The 22,654-nt window shown below is 44.0% G+C and overlaps 1 protein-coding gene across 1 annotated transcript in view; it reads left to right on the forward strand.

Annotated features, from left to right (window-relative positions):
• NELFA (negative elongation factor complex member A) overlaps positions 1 to 22,654 on the forward strand; it is a 1,417,687-nt gene that overhangs the window by 1,393,124 nt on the left and 1,909 nt on the right. The window lies entirely within an intron of this gene.

Below are 22,654 nucleotides of genomic sequence, written 5' to 3' on the forward strand. Positions count from 1 at the left end.
CAGCCGCGTAAGAAAGGAGGCGCATGGAGGAGTTGGATATGGAATTAAGGGTAGCCAGCTGCGTGCTCATCTTGTCTTGGAAACCTGCAGCTGTAGGATCCTTTAACATTTCACTCGCTTCCTTGATCAGGTCCCTTTGAAGACGAGTAAAATGGCACAGGTAGTTCAGCGACGCATGGTAAATGTCGCTGAGGAGAACATCCGCTTCCGTACCTATCCATGGACCTAGATTCCTTGTTAGGTGGATGGACAGGTACTGAAGGATCAGCTAGTTCCTTCTTTGTGGCAGCAGCTACCACCATAGCATCCACAGAAACTCCTTTTGTTAGAAATTGCTTGTCTGCTGGAGCTGTTATGTACTTAGAAGGTCTCCTGGGAGTGGGGTCCACTGAATCAGGAGCCGTCCATGCCTTCTTAGCAACCACCTGCATGAGGGGGTCGAAGGGGGGGGACACCCAGGAGGTGGAAGGACGAGAGCCAAACGCCTCAAGATACACAGATTCGTCCTCCGAAGGGTTGAGGGCTGGCCAATTTGCCTCTGTTTCAGGATCTCCAGAATGTCTGCAAATGAGACATCTTCAGAAGGGGAACGGGGGGAACCCTCAGAATCATCCAAATCTGTGTCTGATGTGATGGACTCAGGTGAGTCAATGTGTTTCCTCTTACACTTCCTCTTCCGAGGGGGCTCTTCTGCCAAATCAGGAGAGGCCTCGGAAGAGGATGAAATCCCCACAGGGGTTTCCTGAGGAGCTGGCTCTCTGCGGTCCGGGATGAGGGAGTGAGTCGACTTACCCTGAGGCACCATAGAGGGAGGGGCGGACGGAGCCGACTGTGGAGTAGAGCCAGGCTCTAACACACTCCGCATGACCTCGAATGCACCCCTGTCAGGCAGAGCCAGAGGTCCCCGCTCTGAAGAGCTAAGAACCCCCCTCGGCACCGACAGTGATGGCTCCGAGGCCGATGTCGGAGCCGAACTCACCAGCGCCGAAGCCCCGAGAGGGAGAGGGGGGGTCGGACAAGGGTCCGATGCCACTCACCCCCCCGGAGCCGACGAGGGAAGTCCGGCGCCGAGATTCCTCCAAAGAATAAAACGGAGCCGATGACGGAGCCGAAGACAATTGTATCGGCTCCGACGTAATCACAGTCTCGGTTCCGACACGACCCGGCTCCGAACTCAAAAGAGTCGAAGGAGGAAAATGTTGATGGACCGGGGCAGGCATCGACTGATGAGTCGGGCTCTGAAGCATCTGGGCCAGTGCCTCGGACTTAAGTAGTCGACTCACTACCCTCTGAAGGTCATGATCCGACAGCCTCGATGACCTAGAGGAGTGAGACCTTTGGCTCCGTTCAGACAGCAGGGGAGATCCTGGAGCCGAATGAACGGAGCCAAGAGATGGTGACCTCGACCTCTTCCTAGTTGTCGGCTCCGAAGGTCTGGTCGGAGCCGACACGGAACTCTATAACCTCGGCTCCGGCCGGAGCGAGAGCCACAGAAACTGTGGACTGAGACTTATCGGCTCCAGCCGGAGCCGATAAAGGCAAAGGTTGAGAAACCTGAGGTCTCGGCTCAGAAGCCGGAGCCGAAGACCTTGCCTTAGAGGGCTTCTCTGTTGAAGCAGACAGGGAATCCTCTGGCTTAAGTAAGCCTCTAAGAATCAGTTTATTCTTTCTTTCCTGCAGGACCCTGGGGCTGAAGCCATGGCACACAGCACAGGAGTCCTGCAGGTGCAAAGGCCCCAGACAATATACACAAGAAGTGTGAGAGTCTGTCAGAGACATTTTCTGACAGCACGCATCACACTTCTTGAATCCGGAGACCTTTGCTTCTTTAGACATTTTTGTTATAACAGGTGTACACAAACACGCACACAGACACACTAGTTACACCCTGTCAAAATTAACTTATAATAAAAAACAGTGCTAGAATTTTAATAAAATAATTCACACACACTCCACTAGGGAAGGAAAGGCCAAAGGCCCAAGGGAAGAACCTAAGGTTCTTGAGGGAAAAAAACGGAAAATTTTTGGAAAGGTATAAAAAGTTTTCTAACTACACTAAACTAAGAAAAAAAATATTAAATTAAAGGGGTTTTTAAAGACTGATTTCACTAAGAAAAAAGTACTTACCAGGAACCGGTAGAAAAACCAACCTCGAAGCTGTAGCGGCAAACGAGATCTGAGGTAACTCGCCTAGCATTGTGGGATATAAGGGGAGCCTCGAGCTGGTGGAACCAACTCTCGAGCTTTTAGAGTGGCCGAGTCGGAGCCGAGGTCGGCTCCGAACCCATCCAGCAAGAATGAAGGCGAGATAGACAACTTAACATCTGTACTTTTTGCAAGTAGCTGGCTGAAATTACATCCTGTATGACTGAGATATTAACTGTGCAAGTTATGATGCAGTGTCTGTGCCTTGAACCTTCCTTCATGCTTGGTGGAGAGAATCTTCTTGAATTTGACAAAGGTGTGTGTTATCTGGTATAGCAGAGCTCAGGAGTCAGCACCGGATAAATCTTGGTTTCCATCCAAAAAAGATCAGAATCAAGCAGCCTCTCTCCAAATGTTACTTAAGCATTGCATTATATGCTGTGTTTTTTCCCCACCTTGAGGCTGCCTTTTAGTAATCTTTGACTTCATCTAGTGCAGAAGCTTCCACCAAGGTACTGGCATGAGCCCTAAGATAATCCCCATTACCCTACACAGGAAACTCTGCATTGGTTACTGGTCAGGTACTGGATCTCTTTACCATGCCTTACATATTTGGACCTCTCTATTTAAAATTACCTGATTAGGCTGTGCTGTCTGAGGACCATCCACACTACCACTGTCAGACTGCTTGTAGTTTCTGCAGAGTGAGCCTAGGGGTGGAAGTCCATGGGAAATTAAGCTTATCTGGCCTTAGTGTTTTCTGAATTGTAGGTCAGACCATGTATAACCCTCTGCTTCAATTTCTCCATAATAATCCCTCTGAATTCGCTGCAGAGGTCAACTGTTCTTTCAAGCATCCAGTGACATACAATGTATTTATTTTGCTTATATTCTTTATTAAAAGTTTTAGTGTTTATTTTGAGTTGTTCATAGGTTTCATAGTTTCATACTAGGCTATCTGCCCAAGGGCATTTATAAGCCTAGCCCGTAGATATGTGGCTTTCGCCACCCCTTTAGTTTGAATAAAACTAAGCCTATTATTTTGCTGTGCCTCTGTCAAGCAGTGACACTGAAGTAATCCCTGGGGTATGTCTGCGATCTCCCATCCATTGGTCAAGATTCCTCTTGAACAAGGCCAGCGAGGTGCTGTGCCTCACATTTACCGGGATTTTGTTCCACAGCATAGGGAGTCTCTGGGTGATGAATCTGTCCCTCCAGCACGTCCTATTAATAACCGTGTCAAGGTTTAAGTCTCCCGCCCTTGTGGTTCTGAGGGATCTAGATTTTTTGAGGTGAAGCATATTCATCAAATCTGGGTTTGACATGGCCTTATATGTCAGGCACAGGTCACCTCTGAGCAAGCGGTATGAGACTGAATAGAGCTGGAGTTCTTTCAGTCGGGCAGCATAAGACATATTTTTGAGACCCTTTATCCTTTTGGTGAGGAACTTTTGGGGCCTTTCCAGCTGCTGCAGGTGTCTGGTCAGATACATTCCGAATGGGGCATTGTACTCAATCATAGGTCTAATGAGTGATGAGTACAGGGGACGATGACCTCCCTTGATCTAGATGTGAATCCCTTCATGATCAGGTGGGCAATGTAGAAGGTTTTCCTGACTACTTTAGCAACATGAGTGTTAAACGAAAGGCTAGTGTCAACCTGGGTCCCCAGGTCCCTGATGACTTCTTCTGTGCTCAGTGGATTGCCACCTATATGGTAGCTAGGGGTAACCTTGTTTTTCCCGAAGGGTATGACTATGCATTTCTTGGCGTTTAACTTTAGGCCATGGCTCTGGCACCAGTTATCCGTTTCTGTGAGGCCCTTCTGAAGGATATCTGTGTCAGAAGTGTTTTCGACTATGGCCCAGTTTGCAGTCATCTGCAAACTTTGTCAGCCATAACCCTCCTGTGTTTGCTTGTACTTCAGAAAAGTAGATGCCGAACAAGAGTGGACCCAGGACTGAGCCCTGTGGGACACCACTTGTGACAGGCTTTGAGTCTGACATGGCTCCAGCAACTCTGACCCTGTGGGTTCTGTCACTTAGCCAGTTTGCAACCCATCTTGTGATGTATGGGTTTACATTCAAGCTGATGAGTTTTTCGATGATACCCGAGTGGGGTATTGTGTCGAAGGCCTTTGCCAGGTCGAGGTAGGCTGTATGGACTGCCCAATGGCCTTGGTGACTGTTTCGAAAAAGTCAACCAAGTTTAAAAGGCATGATCTGCCTTTGACAAAGCCAAACTGGGTTGGATCCAAAGTCTGCAAGTTCCCTATGTCTTTATTTATGAGTTCCATTATGATCCTCTCCATGGCTTTGCAGATAAGGCTTGTCAAGCTAATGGGACGGTAATTTCCAGGGTCGGTGGAGGCACCGCCCTTGTGAAGTGGGACCACAGTCGCAGTGCGCCACTCCTTGGGTACGTATCCTGAGGTGATGCTAAGATTAAACAGCTGTCCTAACTGCGGGTTTAATTCCTCATTGAGTTCGTGGGGCACACAGCCGGTGACACCATCCAGTCCCATGGATGCTGTGTTTTTGCCTTGGAGAGAGCAGTTCTCACCTGGGCGTTGGAGATGTTTGGGGGGCTACAATCCTCTGGTATAGATATCTCTCCTTTTGGGGTGGGAGGGGGGGGGAGAAGTTTGCACTGAACCTGTCAGCCAGTATGTTGGCAATGTGTGTAGGTTCAGTAATCTTCACATCATTTTGGACTAATTCTGAGCATATCTGGGAGTTTCCTCCTAGGTTTCTAACATAGCTAAAGAAGGCCTTATGATTGTCTTTTGTGTCCTTGGCGATTTTTCTCTCAAAGTTAGCCTTGGATGATTTTATGAGAGCTCTTAGTTTTTTACTTATAATGATCAAAGGTGTCTTACCTTTCAAGGATTTTGCTCTACCTTGTAGTAGCTTCCTCCTTTTGTTGTAGAGCTTGTTTATGGCTGGGGTCCACCAGACTGGACGCTTGCCTTTGGTACAAAGAGTCTTAGTTTTGTTTGGGATTGCCTGATCCATGCAGTCGTGTAGGTGCTGGTAGAAGGCATTTGTAAGTGATTCAGCAGTTTGAGTAATGTTTACCACTGGCTCAGGGGCCTTAAAGGAGACCACACTAGTTTTTAGAAGTGTGAAGTCGGCTTTTGAGAAGTTTTTCACTGTGGTCTCTTTTATTTCAGGTGGGGGCGGGATGAGGACCTCCAGCGAGATTAGTTTATGATCTGATCTCACCAGTGAGGGGTATACTTCCGGTGTTGAACATTTTGATCCCATGTTTGTGATGATGAGATCAAGTATGTTTTCTCCTCTTGTGGGGATGGTGACTAGTTGTTCCGTGGCATTTGAGTTTATGAACTCCAGGAACCTTTGGGCTAGAGATTTTGGGCTTGAGTAGTGTTCCCAGTCTATATTAGGGTCGTTGAAGTCACCTAATATGATGGTGTTTGGAGATACATTTATCCCCTCCAGTGTTTTCAGGAAGGCCATGTGAGGTTCCTGGGTTTGAGAGGGTGGCCTGTAACATGCTACAAATTGCAGAGCAGTCTTGCCTATGGTTAATTGCACCTGGATGGTCTCCGATGCATCGTGCGTTGCCACCAACCTTGAGGTGTGGGTGTCCTTTATGAATATGGACACCCCCCCTCCTTTTTTGGTATTGTCTGGATTTTGGGGCCAGAACGCATGATATGAGGTGAAACCTGATAGTGCTGGGGTGCTGTCAGGAGCCTTGAACCAGGTTTCTGTCACAGCACAGACATCGATGTTCTCCATACTGAGAAGGGCCTCGAGTGCGTGCATCTTAAGATTGAGACTTCTGGCATTGAGCAGCATTACCCTTAGTTTTTTTCCTTTTTTGTGTTCTAGGGTGGTAGGTTTAGAATTTGAGCCTTGCCTAAAAAAGGCACTATGGGGGTGGCAAGAGCCTTTGCCAATATCCGGAAGCCCAGGGGTGACGCACTTTGAGACTTTAATTAGATGCAAAACAAAAGTTTTGATTGACTGATTGCCCCATCTCTCTTAGGGGCAGGGGAAGCCTTGGAAGCAATCCTTCCTTTGCCTGAAGTGGTGTATAAACTATTAGTGAACTAGACTTTTAAACTTCCAGTTTCTTTCATAATTCACAGAGTAGGGGTGTGAAAGTATACATTTTGGAAGTGAACAAGCACCTTAGGTGTTGCCTAAATAGTTCATACTTTCATGCCAAACAAACAGGATAAGCCAGTCTTATAATGAGTTTTTATCTAAATGGCTATCAACCAGTATGATCTTCTTTTACAAAAATGATGGTAAATCTTTTGAGGGGCCTGTGAGAATCCAATCTACTCAGGGCAGTAGCCACCACAGTTGGTTTCTTTAAGAAACTAATGGCATAGTATGTCGATGAGACAGACACCTGGCAGCAGCTCATACCTCTGTGTACTTAACGCTAGATCTTCAGTCCAGAAGCAGGGTAGGATTTACCACTGTTGCTTTGTCCTCTGCATGTCCTATAGCACTCTTCAGATAGATAAGTAATTATACTGCAGTAGTGACCATTGGGATGAACATGGGGCACTCACCATAACAGAAGATGTTTGGGTAAAGTCACTGCTGCAGTATAAGCTGCCACCCTACCCCCTCTTTTTGGGAGCCTCTTTCCGCTTCCATGAGAGGGTCAGGAAGTGAGAATAGATAAGGGATCCGGTAAAAGCAAAATGGTGTGTGAAGTGTCCAAGGGGCCCACTTCCAGGGACTGCAGTATAACCTTAGGCATACCTTTTCATAAACACCAGAATTTAGAAGAGTTTAGAGCATTTAGTCATAGTCCTCGTGAACTTATAAAATGAGGACAGATGGCGTTATATTTACTTTAAGTAAGCACACACCTCCTGTTAGTTGTCTTGCCAAAAACTGAAAATGGTGTAGGCTGTTCTGTCCTTAAATCATGTATCAGTCAGTGCCCTGTGTTAGGGGAGGAGTCTGGTTTCACTCTGGGAATGTCCACCTGTAGCTAATTCACATGGATAAGGGATCATTCTGCAGCAGCAACCCAACCCTATGTGAATGTTTGCTTTTATATTAAGTATAGTTCATTATCATGTATCCTTGGCTGACTGGCTTAGATTAATATGTGCAGCAGTATAAATTGGTTATACCTGCAGTAATCATCATGATAGCTAGCACAGTGTAATAAATTTATAGACAATATCTTCATGTGCCACTACTAGAAAGTGCTGTAGAGCCTACTTCTCCTCCCAAAAGGGGGAAGCATTTCATTTTTGCCTCTCCCATCCCAAAGAAAAGTAGTAAGGTTCCATCCCATTTGGATGCTGTTGCCAAGGTTTCATGCCCCTGTTGCCACAGGATGCCCTGTTGGTGTTGCTGGAAATGTTGGATCCCTTCCAGAGCATTTATGATAAATAGTTCTAGCAATGCATCAGTTCTGAAAAATTGTAATTTGTCACAGTACATAGGGATGTCCTTCAAGGATGCATCTGCAGTCATAACAAATGGGTTGTCCTGTCGTCAGGCAGCCCTTTGGTCGGCCGGATTCCAAAGTCTGGGTCTGGCCTCGGCTGGTGTCGCACTTCACCCGACGTCATCTCTGCTGGTCTTCGGGTATAAAGGCATCAGCCGACGCCATTTTCCTCAGTCTTTCTTGCCGCGTGGCGCCCGAAGCAGAAGCTGTTCGCAAGTGCCGGTCGGTCAGATCCAGAGATTACTACTACCGAATACTACTTCGAAGACTTCTAAAAGCTAAGTACCCCATTGGGGACTCTTTCTTGCCTCAGCCGATGTCAGAAAAAGTAAATAACTGTTTAACTTGTGGGAAACAAATACCTCATAAAGATTTCCACTCTTACTGCTTACCTTGTTTAGGCCCAGACCACGACGTAGCAGCCTGTTTAGCCTGTGCTTCCTTCAACCGACGAACGCTTAGGCGTCGGTCGGAGTTTGCTGAACAGTTTTTCGGCTCAGATTTTGCGTACATTATGCCGTCGGATCCTCCGACTTCTGAAATTGTTAAAAAACGCAAAGAAAAAGACCGACACTCGCGGTCCGCGGTTTCGGCCGAAACCACGGTTAAGCAAACCGCGAGTGTCTTGGTTTCAGCCGAAACCGAGCAAACGGGTCAATCTTCAGCCGAATCCATGACTACTACCGAGGCTCCTGCTACCCTAGTTGAATCGGCCTCTGAAGTTTTGCCTACTAATGTGGTTCCTATAGAATTATCAGACACCATCCCTTTGGATGTCTCTACCCCAGCACGTGGTGCTGCTAGGCCTCCTGCAGCCATGTCTATTAAGGCCTTTGCCAGGGCTAAAGCAGCCAAAACTGCTAAATCGGTGCCTGTTAAGCCCCCCTTACACAGGCCCAGTTCCAGTTCTCAAATGCTTACTCTGGCAGAGGATCTCATCTCTTTAATAAGGGGATCCCAATCTCACCCAGACAGGGCCTCTCAGCCTCCAGAAAAGAGACCTAGAGCAGAGCCCCCAGAGCCAGTGTCCTCAGATGATTCTTCTGATGATTCAGACATTACAGACCATCCAGAGGCTCCTTTTTCTACTTATGAAGATTCCGATGCTGAAGAATCTATTCCATCTGCCTCTCCACCAGAGGAATTTTCCTTTGGGGAAACCTTACATGCCATGAGAGAGCAATTCCAATGGCAGGGACAAGATTTCTCAGATTCAAGAAAAAGGCTTAGGACCTTTCTACACTTACCGCAACATAGGCCCTTAGCTATACCTCCAGTTCTGCCTGTTGTGGATGATGCATTTAATGATGTTTGCACTGCTCCTGATACTTTACCTCCAGCCCCTGCCAAACCAGATAGGTTTTACAGGGTACCGGACACTCACCACCACCTATACAAGGCCCCACTTGCAGATCCTGAAACTATCTCCCAGGGGCCTAAGGCAGTAGCTTCGACCTCAGCAAAAAACCCTCTCCCTTCTGAAAGGGAATCCAGGTCCTTAGAGAGATGGGGTAAAAAAGTTTACACCTCTGCTACTCTCTCAGCTAGAGCTTTGAACTGTCAGTTTCATATGATCCAATACCAAGAGTTTATGCTTGATCAGTTAACTAAGAAACTGTCCTCTGATGACTCCTTAGATAAGAAATATGTTTTAGAAATGGTGAATAACATTCAGCAGGTTAGTAACCATTCTTTAAAATGTGGCTATGATACACTGGAGGCTTCATTTAGATCAGCCATGACTGGCACAGTTATAAGAAGGCATGCATGGTTGAAAGAACAGGTCTTGCCGGATCATGTTAAAGCAAAGCTGTTAGATGCTCCTATGGATAAGGCCAGTCTATTTGGTTCTCCTGCTCAGCAAGTAATGAAGAAAATGGAAGAGAAGGCAAAATCTGTACAAACAGTTAAAAATTTCTTACAGGTTCGGCCCCCAAGGTTTAGCAGGAACTGGCCTTCCAAAAATTGGTCCTTTCCAGACTCCTCTAAATCTCAGAGAGGCAGGAATAGACATTCCAGAGGCAGAAATCAATCCAGAGGAGGTGCCTACAGAGGACGCCAGTGGCAAGGCAATAACCAGCGAGGCACAGGCACAACCACTGCCACTGCAACAGGACAATCACAGTGACTTGGCTCTGACACCGCCTACCAGGGAACAAATAGCAGCACCCTTAGGCGGAAAGTTAGCCTTATTTTCAAAAAATTGGCACTATATCACAAAAGACAAGTGGATTTTGCAGACCATAGACCAAGGCTACAGGTTTCACTTCCACACCTTACCAGTAAAAGAGGAATGCCAAACCTACCTCCAAATCAGAAAACAGAAGCTCTAAAGCAGATAGCTCAATTAACAAAGATGAGAGCTGTGGAAAGAGTACCACCAACAGAACAGGGCAAAGGATTCTACTCCAGACTCTTCCTAGTACCAAGAAAAGAGAAAAGTTGGAGACCTATTCTCGACCTGTCCGCCATAAACACATTCATTATTGTCCCAAAATTCAAAATGCTGACCCTACAGCAACTTCTTCCCATGCTGGGCAAGGAGTGTTGGCTGGTAACTCTAGATCTCAAGGAGGCATACCTGCACGTCCCCATACGACCAAATTGCAGAAGATACCTCAGATTTCTTGCAGGATCAGAGCATTATCAATTCTCAGCATTGCCCTTTGGCTTATCTACTGCGCCCAGAGTATTCACAAAATGCCTGGCATCAGTAATCGCTCATTGCAGGCTACAGGGAATCCAAATTTATCCATACCTGGACGACTGCCTGATACAAGCGGACAACAAAAGCAAACTGACAAAAGACTTACAAAGAGTCATTTGCTTACTACAAGCCCTGGGATACACAGTCAATTTAAAAAGTCAAGACTAATACCATCCCAAACAAAAACATTCTTGGGTGCAGAATTGGACACAGTAAAACAAATGGCATTCCTAACTGCAGAAAAACAAGAACAACTCCTCATTACTTCTTGGCATTAACAAAGCAGAACAAACTAACAGCAAGGAAAGTACTGCAGGCCTTGGGCTTCATGGCATCATGCATAATCCTGGTCCCCATGCCAGATTGCATATGAGAAAACTACAGTGGTACCTAAAGAATTTATGGTCTCAACACAGGCACAGCTTAGAAACCGAAATACCACTAATCCCATGCCTGAAACAAGAGTTTCTATGGTGGGCTCAAGCATGCCAGTCAAACCCAGGCTTGCCCTTCCACAACTTTCAAGCAAGCCAAACCATCACAACGGACGCCTCAGACCTAGGTTGGGGCCCACATGCTGGACAAATGCATACAAGGATTATGGACCCCAGATCAACTGCACCTGCACATAAATCAAAAAGAAATGCTGGCAGTAAAACTAGCAATCCAGAATTTCAGACCATTCCTCAAAGAAGGCCATTTGATGATAAGGATAGACAACACCACAGTCATGTGGTACATCAACAAACAGGGAGGCACTCATTCATACCCCCTATGCCGAATGACTCTGGACCTATGGAATATGGCTCTGAGCTACAACATTCAGTTACAGGCAATATTTGTACCGGGAAAAGAAAACATCCTAGCAGACATGTTAAGCAGAACTACCTCGGATGCTCACGAATGGATGCTACACGGACATCTTCAAGGCCATCACACAGAAATGGGGAATGCCACAAATAGACCTATTTGCATCCCCACTCAATCACCAGCTCAAGAAATTCTGCACAAGGACATACCACCCACTAGCATGGAAGGTGGACTCTCTATCCTTCAGTTGGAAAGGCCTGACAGCATATGCATTCCCACCTCTTCCTTTGATGCACAAGATACTACTGAAAATCAAAGAGGAGCGTCCAAGGATAATTCTGATAGCTCCAAATTGGCCAAGACAACACTGGTATCCATTGCTGAGGAGCATGTCACGGGGGAGAACGTGGACACTACCCCTGATGCCTTTAATGTTAACTCAGAACGACTACAACATCATGCATCCAAATCTAAAAACTCTGCAACTAACTGCCTGGAACATTACATAACAGCAACTAACCCAGATTTATCCCAAAGGGTTAAAGACATTATCCTGGAGGCCCGCAGACCTTCTACAAGAAGGAACTATGCAGGGAAATGGAAAAGGTTTGTCATTTGGAGCACTGAAAGAGGAAAAGATGTGTCAAAGATAGATATTGCCAACATCCTGGAGTATTTGGCAGAGCTTCTCCATCCAGGCCTGTCCTATTCCTCCATCAAGATACATGCATCAGCTATTTCTGCAGAATACAGCTTCGATCCCCCTGTCTTCTCACATCCTCTACTCAGGCAGTTCCTCAGAGGAATCAAGAATGTAAAACCTCCTAGAAAACCACCATTACAAGCATGGGACTTGAACTTTGTGCTAGAAAAATTGACACTCCCTCCATTCGAACCAGCAGCAACAGCAGATCTTCAACACCTATCCTGGAAAACTGCTTTCCTACTGGCAATTACTTCAGCAAGAAGGGTTTCGGAACTACAGGCCTTAATGGCAGTACAACCCTTCCTAATCTTCCATCAAGATAGAGTATCCATGAGAACTAATGCAACATTTATGCCTAAGGTGGTATCCAGAGTGTCTCTAAACCAGGCAATCCACCTACCTACCTTCTTTCCCAATCCACAGAACAGGGGGGAAAGACTGCTGCATACCTTGGATGTACATAGAGTTGCGCTACTACCTGGACAGAACCAAGGGCAATAGAAAAACTGACCAGCTTCTAGTGGCCTATGCAACAGGAAGGGAAGGAAAAGCAATTTCCAAACAGACAATTTCCAAGTGGATAGGAAATTGCATCAGATTCTGTTACTCCTACCATGGAAAACCAATTCCACAGAACATAAGACCTCACTCTACAAGGGCTACAGCCACTACCACAGCTTTCTTACGAGGAGTGGCAACCAAGGACATTATTGAGGCGGCTACTTGGACCTCCGTGCATACATTTGCCAAGCATTATAACTTACCTCTATACTCTAGATCCCGAGCAGGGTTTGCCACTGCTGTATTGCAAGGGATCCTAACTACACCATAATTCTTCTTCCTCCTCCCTAGTTTGGCTATGGTATTCTACCCATTTGTTATGACTGCAGATGCATCCTTGAAGGACATAGTACAGTTTTGTACCTACCATAAATGTAGATGTCCGAACAGGATAGCATCTGCAGTCAGGATTACCCACCCTCCTTCCCTATGTGGTATTCCTAGGGTATTTACCCTCCTAATAGCTAGCTGGGGGATCTCTTATGGTGTATTTGTTTGTATATATGTACATACATGCTTATTTTTTGTGTTTGCCTACCTTTTTTTGGAAACATTGGCATTTACCCAAAATTTAGTTTTCCAAGAGGGCAACTGGCATCTGGGGCAAGAAACACTGAGGAAAATGGCGTCGGCTGATGCCTTTATACCCGAAGACCAGCAGAGATGACGTCGGGTGAAGTGCGACACCAGCCGAGGCCAGACCCAGACTTTGGAATCCGGCCGACCGAAGGGCTGCCTGACAACAGGACAACCCATTTGTTATGACTGCAGATGCTATCCTGTTCGGACATCTACATTAATGGTAGGTACAAAACTGTACTTTATCTTCTTCGGGTATAGTTGAACACACCATTATCAATCTTTCTTTCTCACCAAGAGGGCTCAATTGGTCATGGTCTTAGCATGCAGAGGTAAGGATTTAAAGGTAGCCAGAAGTCTAACCTTGCCACTGTTCTTAGGCTTCATGTTGGCTGCCACTTTTACTGTCTTGTTCACTTGCCCCACAGTTGATTGCTTCAGTGTCAGAAAGATGTCATTTAATGGCTGCAGAGTCTCAGCTCCCTCACAGGCCTGGACTTTAAGGTAGGTGGACAGTCCCTACCAGTCTCATTGTTGGATTTTCATTCCTATTACTGAAGGAGGTGCAGACTCATGGCATGTGCTTCATTTTGGGTGGGTGGGTACATTGGACTTATTCCCATGATGGTCAGTGAAGTCATCAGAACAAGAAAAGGAGGCTGTGCAAAGTTTTATTTAATTGCGAGCACTGTTTCTTGCTGTTCAGGGGACAGCCTGTTTTGCTTTGGTCAGAGCCCCCCCACACACACACATGCACTATAAGATGATGTCTGAGTCGGCATACCTTTGTAGCTCCTTTGCAAAGATGTGGTCATGGTTTAGGCAGGGAGTTATAATCTGGGATTTTTCCCTTGCACCTCACCACATCCTGGGAAAGTAAATACGCTGTGACTCTGTCCACTGCAGTCCCAGTGCTGTCAAAGATCTGAGGCTGTTCTTCTATACACTGCTGACCAAGTGGGAGTTGGCTTTGGACACAGTCTTCCATGCAAATGAAATATTATGAAGCACAACTCTGTTTAATCTCTGCATCCATACAGGTTTTGTACCAAGCGAGTGGAGAACAGCTAGAGTCAGTACCCTGTATAAGAGAGGATCTTTCATAGACCCAGGCAATTACAGACCACTAAGTCTGACCTGCCTCATATGTAATGCCATGGAAAAACTTGCTGTGGAATTAATCAATCAGGATATATGGAAAGCCCAGACACTGGACCCATTTCAGTTTGGGTTTGTCAAGAGCAGCCTGGTGAATTTTTTTGAAAAAGTCACCAAAGCAATGGATGATGCAAAATGGCACACATTGCATATCTTGACCTAGTCAAAACATTTGACACAATTCCCCACTCAGGCAAAGTAGAAAAGCTAAATAAACTGGGAATAAGCCCCCGTGTTACCTGCTGGATTGCCAGCTGTTTCACAGATAGGACACAGATAATCAAAATATTGGAAGTTACCGCCACAAAGAGACCAGTCAGCAGTGGAATCCCCCAGGGTTCTGTGCTGGGACCACTCTTATTTGTCATCTATTTTTCTGAAGTAAAAGCCAATACCAAAGGGCTTTGGCTGACTTAAGTTTGCAGATGACTGCAAGCTAGGAGCAGTCATTGAATCCCCAGATGACTTAGCTGTCCTGCAGAAAGGTTTGACTCAAAAAGTAACTGGTGCCAAATTCGTGGACTGAAACTAAATGCCAAAAAAATGCATTATTGCATCCTTTGGGAAGTCATCTATCCCTGAGAGCTACCACATTGACAATATGCCCCTAAGAGTTGACCCAGTTTTTTTTTGGGGGGGGGGGGGGGGGGTTGAGAATTAATGTGGACAGTGACCTACCTTTTAACCAACATGTGTCTGTTGTAAGAAAGTCCTTCTATGTTGCATGGCTTATAAATAAAGGGGTTGTCTAGATCTAGGGATGTCATTGTCCCCCTTTACTCACCCTTCATTAGGCCAGTTATTGAATATAATGCCCCTTTGTTATGTATCTGTCCAGACACATGCAACTGGAACACCTACAGAGACACCTTACTAAAAGGATACAAAGTCTAAACAACATGCCCTGCATGAGCAGACTGAAACCCTGTCACTGCACTCTGTATTCTACAGACTGCTAAGAGGTGACATGTGTCTGGCATACAAAGTATCCTCTGACCCATTGCTGATGGATTTATTGCACATCAGTAAGTCAGGTGACATCAAAAATACTCGGTCTAGGGATCTAAACCTCTTCTGCAACATCAACAGAACGGTTTGTAGGGACAGGTCTAGCAACCACTTTTATGCAACAGGCTGCCCATCCATATAAAACAAAGTTCATCCCTGTCCATATTTAAGTGCAACTTGTATCTATGGACGGGAAACAGAAAATGAAGCCAAGAACTGACCTGTGCTACTAATGTACAGAGGTAGCTCCTAAATGCTTTAGTTCATGCATGGGTCCCTTGAAATTATTTGTCAGTTATTCTCATTAGGGGTAATATATCATTGTCGACTAAGGGACAGGTAAGGCCAATATATAACCAAATGGGATAGGTTATTTCAAGAACAAAAAGAAAATTGGATAGGCTTAAAATGTCCTGCAAGAGCAAATAGCCTAGTACTTTCCTATGAACATACAATATGAACCTAGTAATATTAGTTATAAGTTATTTCTTACAGAAGTGCAATTCAATTAAATAAGTGTAACGCTTATAATTGTGCTATACAGTTAATCTACTACATTTTGCATTGTTATAAAGCTTTTTTGCTGTTCTACTGCATTTATATACTGTTTTAACTATATTTTTCGTTGCTAGATACTGTTTCATTACTCTAATTGAATGTTTACTGAATTACTTAACTGTAAACTGCTTTTTCAAACCAACATTTTCTGTTTGTGAGTGCTCTATCCGTGCTTTTCTGTGCATTTTTGATTTTTTGAGGTTTCTGTGTTCTAGTAAGTCTGTTTGCAGTTAAAAGCATTCTCTGGAGTCTGCTTGCTCCTTGATCTGTTTAAAACTTTCATTTAGTGGCTACAAGCTAGTAGCTGTAACAGTTTTAGTTTCCCAACCCCCCTCCCTGTTGTTGTGGTTTTCTTATACTTGGTGGCTTTGCAGTTGCCCGCCAATACTGTATATTTGATCTGGGACACTCCTCCCAGTCTAGTGTCATTAGTTCATTCAATTTAATAGAGAGAGAACATTTGTGAAGGCCAACCCACTCAAATTCTTAACCTTGAATTAACCTGTGTTTCAGCTTTCTCCATTTCCACTTTACTTACTCTCACTCTAGATACGAAATTCCCAGATCTCAAAATACAATCTCTACAACTTTTATTGAAAGATGGAGACATTCATCCTAACCCAGCCGCCATTACTACTACTACTGCTCAACTCCATAACCTCAACCTCCATCCTATCCACTCCTTTACTACACCACTTAACTCACTGCTAGTAGCTCACCTCAACATACGTAGCTTTAATAACAGTTACACAACTCCATGCTCTTCTAGATGTCTACTCCTTCGACATTCTTTGTTTAACAGAAACTTGGTTAAAACCGTCAACTAAAGACAATGAAATCATTCCTCCTGGTTATAATATTTTGCGACTTGACCGTACAACCAAAAAGGGTGACGGTGTAGCAATCCTTTTTAAATCCAACCTACAGATTACTACCTATAACCTGTTACCACCTCAAGTCTCCAACGCTGAAATTCTTATTACCAAGCTCCAACTTAACAAATTCAAATCCATTTTTATTATCTGTACCTATCTCCCTCCTGGTAATAGTATTGAAACAATAGAAAATATCCTCTGTTGCCTATCTCATAATTTACCTCAAGAAACCGTCATCCTAGGTGATTTTAACATTGATTGGAAATGTTTTAGCAGTCTAAACCCTACAAGCCATATAAACCTTTTTGGTTTTTCACAAACCATTACCACCACTACCAGGATACACAAGCCTAATAATAAAGAAAGTATCTTAGACTGGATACTCACAAATAGTCATCTCCAGACATATGAATCTGGTACCCTCCCAGATGATGTAAGTGACCACTCACTAACCTACATCATCAGGCATAAAACCAACCTACCCAACCCAACCATATCTAGAACAATTAGAACCAAGAAAAACTTTAACCCTGATCTCTTCCAAAGTGAACTAAGAACATGCAACTGGTCTCCCTTGAAATACCTCCCACTGGAGCAGGCTGTCAGTTACTTTAACTCTAACTTCTTATCCATTCTAGACCACCATGCCCCAACTCACTCTATAAGAATGAGAACTAAATCTGCTCCATGGCTTTCAGAAGAAACCAGGCAAAAAAATCAAACTCAGAAATAAATACTGGAGCAAATCAAGATCAACTAAAAACCCAGTAGATCAACAAAACGTCAGACAACTAAGAAACTAAACTAAAAAAGCAGTGCAGACTGACAAAAGAAACTACTACTTACAATTCCAACAGACCCACCATAATCAACCACAAAAGTTCTGGGCGAGTATTTATCAATTATTACACCCAGGTCAATCCATCACACCACACCCACAAGACACAGACCAAGAGAATCCGAAACAGACTGCTAATACCTTTAATACCTATTTCACTGAGGCCATACAAAATCTTACTAATCAGCTATCTACTCAGGACTTAACTATATCCAACCATAACACTAACCCACCCCCTCCTTTTCTCTTCCAACCAGTACCAACTACATACATTCTAGCCCTCATCCAAAAGCTCAAACCATGCACTCCTTCAGCTGACAAGATTCCCGCTGAATACTTAAAAAAGGCAGCCAAATCTATAGCATACCCCATTTCCATTCTTATTAATAGAACTATCACTGAAGGACACATCCCAAGCATATGGAAGGTCTCCCATATTATTCCCCTTCATAAGGGAGGTAACTCCACTGAACTCTCCAACTATCGTCCCATTGCCCTTCTGTCTCCCCTAGCTAAAATCATGGAAAAATGCATCCATAAACAGTCGCTAGACCACCTAATCAAATATAACTTACTTTCCAACTCACAACATGGTTTCAGACCCTCACACAGCACTACTACTGCCCTTCTTTCCTTCACTCACTGTATCAACAAAAACCGTAACCTTAATAGGCTTTCCTCTGCACTGTTTATAGATCTAGCCAAGGCATTCGATATGGTAAATCATCAAATACTTATAAATATCCTCAAATCTCTGTCACTAGATGCATCTGCTATAAAATGGTTCCAATCCTATCTAGAAAACAGACAACAGGCCATGCTTTGTCATAATATTCTATCTACCCATCTACCCATTAACATAGGGGGGGTCCCCCAAGGGTCCATATTAGGACCACTCCTATTTTCTATATTTATCAACGACCTTCACCTAGCAATCCCCCAAGCTACATGCATACAATATGCAGATGATTCGACACATATGCTCAGCCATATCCATACCTGAGCTTTGCTCCCTCACCCAAAAGGTCTTTAACACAGTCGAACTATGGTTTACTCAACGCTGTCTCCTACTTAACCCCAAAAAACTAAACTCCTTCTTTTCACTTTTACTAGTAAGTCCCCCCCCCCCCCATTAAACCTCACAGTAACATCCAATAACAATACTGTTATATCCACAGACTCGACTACCAAACTACTTGGTGTCACCATAGATAACCTTAACTTTGATACCCAAAATTAATAATACCTTAAAATCTGTTAACAGAAAACTGGGCTCTCTCTACAGAATCAAACCCTTTCTCTCTCCTGCAGCAAGAACAACTATTGCTCATACTCACCTAACTTCTACTCTCCTGTATGCCTCACCCATATACACTAACCTCTCTAAAATCAACCTTAATAAAATGGAAAGTGCCTACAATAGCATAGCCAGATTTGCCACTGGAAACCCTTTCAGAACCCACCACTGCATTAACCTAAAGCAAGTAGGATGGCTTGAATTACAAAATCAGCTTAAATTCCACCAGCTTACCATTGTCCACAAAACCCTTTACCATCCTACAGATACCCCTATACTATCTACCCTCATTGTCCCCTACAACAATCTTAAGACCTTACGTTCGTCACAAAGACTGCTGGTAAATATTTGTAAATCTAACAACAGGGCTGGAGACTCTTTTCTGTAATACTGCTGGAAAATCCTGGAACCTTCTTCCTACTGAACTTTCCTCTGTTCCCTCAATATCACTCTTCAAAAACAAACAAACTTTTTCTCACAACACAGTGGTTATGCTCTTGTACTAAACCTGACTGATGTATTACCTTTCTTCCTTGGATCTTCCTACACTCCTCTTCTCTATATTCTTGTTCCTTTTCTTACTAACAACAAACTTAGTCCTTTCTAGATCTTTTCTTATTTTCTCCTCAAAACTTCTTCAGTTAAACCTGTTTTTAACACATATTCTGAATATTGCAGCTCATACTTTTGTTGTCCTTCTTTATGCCAACCTGCCTACTAATAACTTATCTAACTCAGCTGCTATCCTTTAAATGCTATATTGCAACTACAGCTGTATTATGTTAAGTGTTTTTAACTTAGCACTAGACTAAGAACAAACGACCACTGAGATTATTCCTTGTCTTATTTCTAGCAATGTTTAACATGAATTTAATCTTGTATATGTTATTATATTCATGCTTCCTCAGAGCTCATCTCCCTGGAACTCTGAGATTATTCCTAGTCTTTAACATGAAACTAATCTTTGTATATGCGATTATTTTTTTGTGCTTCCTCGGAGCTTTTCTCCCCGGGCCTCTACTGAAAATGGACATGTATCCAGTTAGACTAGCCTGGTCAACAAATGTAAAATAAAATAAAAAATAAAAAACTTAGGGTTGCCACCTTTTCAAATGGCCAAAGTGGGACATTTTCGGGACACACATCAGATTTTACAGGCAGACACATACCCACGGTCAGTACAAAGGATAGAACTTAACTTTTTTTCCTAAATAAAAGCTTATTCTTGTAACAGTTTAGTTGCTTATTATGTTTCTTGTAACATTTAGGTATTTCAGATACAGAAATAACTATTTTATGCAACTATTACATAAAATGTGGGAGATAATTATGTCCTACAATCTCAGGACATTTGCCCTTTTTAATATTTTTTGTCAGGACACAACTGCCCAAAGAGGGACTGTCCCTCTCAAAGTGGGACAGGTGGTAACCCTAACTTTACTGAGAAAAAAAAATTCTACGCTTGTTTCCTCCCTTTCCTGTAACAAGTCTAGTCCAGATACAGATTTGCCGTGTCCAGGACTGTTTGTAAGCTCCTGAGCCGCCGCCCCCCCCCCCCCGCTTAACTAGGGTTAAACTATTCACATCGCCATAAAGTCTGCTCTTCAAATTTTCCCTTGCAACTAGCCAGCTTTTTAGTTTTAGCACTCGAATCTGTTTCTTTGAGTTCAGCACTTGTTCAGAACTCGTAAGTACTAAATAAGCTACAAATTACTACAGCTCTCAACTTTCCTCACTTGTCTAGAGGAAAACAGTTTTTAGTACTTAATAAATAAGCACCAATCAGGCATGTCTAAACGTCAGCTCCCAGTGTTTTCTCCTGTCTACCTGATGAATCTGGGCATATTGGGGCAATGCAGCAATTGCCTCATGTACAGACAACCCTCTCCTCCTACCACCCAACACTACAACCTGTGAGAGATCCACATATATAGCCAAACTGGAAGCAAAGCTCTCTTCACCGAAGACTGGACTAGACAGTCAAGAGGAAAAGGTAAACACTTGCACCTCACCAGACTTATCACATAGTCCCTCAAAACCTACACCAGCAAAATACACACACAGAAGCACAAAACACACACCTACTTTTGTGTAGACTTTCAATAAAAATCTGCCCAAATAACCGAGACCTCCAAAGCAGAAATACAAGCAACCTCCACCCCCAACACAACCCAAGTGACACATAGCCCACAAACTCAGTGTGCCACTCAACTGCAGCCCATAAGGCATAACGTACCCAACACTCTAGTCATAGGTGACCCTATAGTCAGGCACACTGATGTTCCACTCACCAGGCTAAACAAGGAGAAAGTTACTGTCAGCTGCCTGTCGGGTGCCAGGATCCGCCACATAACACACGCAATGAAGTCACTCCACAAGAAGTACAAATATGACTCTGTCATTGTTCATCTTGGCGTGAATGACCTGAGCCGTACTTCCCTGGACTACATGAAAAGAGACATGGAGGAGCTCTCCGATTTTGTAGCCCAGGCAGGTATGACCCTAGCCCCTGAATAGCATCCTGCCATCACCCAGAATGATACCACAGTACAAGGACAAAATGATTGACTTCAACAATTGGCTAAGCTTCTGGTGTCATTTTAAGGGAATCCAGTATCTGTCTGCCTGGGATGACATGATTGACAGACCACAATGCTTTGCCAGAGATGGCCTGCACCTTTCGCCCTTGGGATTCTGGATACTGGCAAAGGCTCTTGCCACCCCTATAGTGCCTTTTTTAGGCAAGGTTCAAATGACAAATTCACCACCATAACAGGTACAAGCAAGCAAAATCTGAGGATAATGCTACTCAATGCTAGAAGTCTAAACCTCAGAATGCACTCACTCGAGACACTCCGTAAAATGGAGAACATCGACATCTGTGCAGTGACAGAGACCTGGTTCAAAGGTCCAGAGAGCACCTCTGCATTACTAGGCTATAATTCATACCACACCTTTCGGCCACTTAACCCAGACCGAAACACTAAAGGCGGAGGCGTGTCCATATTCATTAAGGATGTCCACACCTCCAGGCTAGTTGCTCAGCATAATGCGTCCGAGATTATCCAAGTGCAACTAACTCTGGGCAAGACCGCAATCCAAATTGTAGCTTGCTACAGACCCCCCACCATGCCCCAGGATTCCAACTCCTCTTTTCTTGATACACTGGAAAATATTGGGGTACAACCCAACACCCTAATAATGGGTGATTTCAACTACCCCACCATTAACTGGGAAAACTACTCATGTACCAACTCTTTTGCTCAACGTTTTCTGGAATTCATAAATTCCAACGCCTTGGATCAACTTATCCATACCCCCACCAGGGGCAGCAATATCCTAGACCTGGTCATTACTACCATGGGCGACTGGTGTTCCACACCAGAGGTCAGTTCCTCTTTGGTCAGATCCGACCACAAGCTAATCACCCTAGACATACACATCCCGGCCCCACCCCCCCATTAGTGAAACCGTAAAAAATTTCTCCTAAGCCAACTTCACACTTCTTAAGACAGAAGTGGCAAACTTCACGGCACCCATGCAGATTGTCTGGCAGTTGGTGCAGAGGTTAAGGTTGCAAGCTGTAGTTCTGTGGGTACAGGGTTTTTATTCCTTCAGAATTAATTTGTGTCTAGTATAACCATGAGCAAATCATTGATCCTGGGTCGCTTCTGAAAAGGGACTGTGTGTGTCCAGTAGGTCTTCCTGGTTAACAAATATTATTGTTGTTGTTGTTGTTATTGTTATGGTGCAGTGGTAAATGTAATCTAAATGCCAATAAACTAATGATTTTTATTTACATTAAATGTATTTGGAAATCTAACATTGTGTTCAGTAAATATTATTCCCTTTTATTTCTACTATTTTGTTTTACTTTTTATATTTGTTCTTACCATTTTTTAAAAAATCTTTAATATTTTCTACATTAGGTCATTGTTGTTCTTCAATGATGAATTGCCAT

Source organism: Protopterus annectens, chromosome 2.part1 (genome assembly GCF_019279795.1).
Source record: "Protopterus annectens isolate FY-2018-M chromosome 2.part1, PAN1.0, whole genome shotgun sequence".
NCBI classification, from domain to species: Eukaryota; Metazoa; Chordata; order Ceratodontiformes; family Protopteridae; genus Protopterus; species Protopterus annectens.